Here is a 1,920-nt window from a genome sequence, read left to right as displayed (position 1 = left end):
ATTGCATTGGATAGACCTGTTAATGATAGGCTGTATACGACGGAGAAATCAGGTTGAAAACCTATATAAATAATGTTCTTGTTCCCCCCCCCCCCCCCCCCCCCCCCCCCATGTATTTCGGATATTTAAAGAATAAATGCATCCCTCTATCTAACTATGGAATATGATGACCATTCATCTATGACATATCAAACTGTCCTCCTGGTTTCCAAAAAGAGATTCCATCAGAGGTTTTGAGTGCTGCTGGTGGCGAGGTGTCCGTTTCCTACCATTCGTGTTTGAGTTTTCCAGTAGATGGGAAGTAGCGGCTGCTTCTAAAACAACACGATGACGCCACCTTGTGTCCGCGTGCAGTATAGGCCGCATTAGCAACCTTGTAGTGGCAGCAAACAGCAGGTGCGTTGATCACGCAGGGGTGTAAAAAGTACCCAGAAATTATACTTAAGTGAAAGTATGGGTACCGTCTCAAAATCTGACTCAAGTAAAAGTCAGAGTATCTGGCTAAAACAGTCTTCCTTTATACTTACCGGTCATACTTAGCTATAAAAAAGAATATATATCTTTTACTTCCGTTTTTTTGTGCCCCACCATACTATCTCTTGCCTCCCCCCCCCCCCCATTGTTTACAAAATCCTGAAACCGCCACTGCTAGTAGTCATTACATCACTACATCACAGTCTCCTCCCCACCGCATGTATATATTCCCTCCCCGCCGTATGTATATCTCTCTCCCACCCACCCACCCCCTCCTAATGTACAGTCCCCTCCCCATCATATGTATATACTCTGTCAGGATCTAGGGGTAACAGTACTGTATATTTGAATACCGTTTATGTCACAAATGTATCAGTACTAAATACCTATAATATATTATTATAGGTAATTAATTATATAATTATGTCCCTATGCCATAAATGTCATGTATGTTGTGTATGTCATAAATGTCTACATGAATTGAAAATGGGGGACCCTGATGGAAACAAGATAAACGTCTTTCTCAGGTCTGCATCCCCTTAACAATTGTGTGTATTGAGCCGTACTGTATTGTACCCATTCTGCAATCTGTTAAATAAAGTTTTCATTCATTCATTCATGTAAAACAGTTTGGAGGAAGGTAAACAAGAGAAGGGGGAAATATAGTTCTTGACATTTATAGCTATGGTGATTAATTGGCACTGGGGAAATAGTGATGGTGAAAGAGTTAGAAAATACAAGCGATAATGTCTGCGACTAAATATCGTTAGCTCATTTAGTTTAATTGGCCAAGTAGAAGAAGAAGAAGAAGGACAGCGTGAATATTTTCCCTAACGGGGTTGCACTTCCATGTTCGGTTTGCGCGATCTGATTGGCCACTGACGTTTCTGGTCATGTGACATGTGCGCCAATCGCGTGACGCCTGTTTCTGCGAACAGCCTGCAAACTACCTAACGCCTAGTTTATCACTGGTTAAGCTTAGGCGACTCTTTCGAAGTTGGTTAAGGTTAGAGTTTGGAATCAGGGCTGGTGTTCTATCGTCGCCCTGCTCTAAGACAAACTCTAACCTTAACCAACTTCGAAAGAGTGCCTAAGCTTAACCGGTGATAGAAACAGGCGTCACACGATTGGCGCACATGTCACATGACCAGAAACGTCAGTGGCCAATCAGATCGCGCAAACCGAACGCGGAAGTGCATCCCCATTAGGGAAAATATTCACGCAGAAGGACATTGTAAAATAGATTGTACAGAGGCAGTGATACCATAGATATAGAACACATATGTATATATCTATGAGTTATACGAATTAGTTGCGTCTAGACTGCCGGAAATTCAAAAGAAGAAGAAGAAGAAGAAGATTGGCTTTTGCCCGGAAGTCACATGTCAAATTGTCAACACTGCCGACGTCATTTCACACCGCGGGAAAAGTGTCAGTAGGCTCCAG

This window comes from Notolepis coatsorum (assembly GCF_963971535.1).
Source record: "Notolepis coatsorum genome assembly, chromosome: 8".
NCBI lineage: Eukaryota > Metazoa > Chordata > Actinopteri > Aulopiformes > Paralepididae > Notolepis > Notolepis coatsorum.
The sequence above is the reverse complement of the archived record's forward strand: the minus strand, read 5'-3'. Positions refer to the sequence as shown.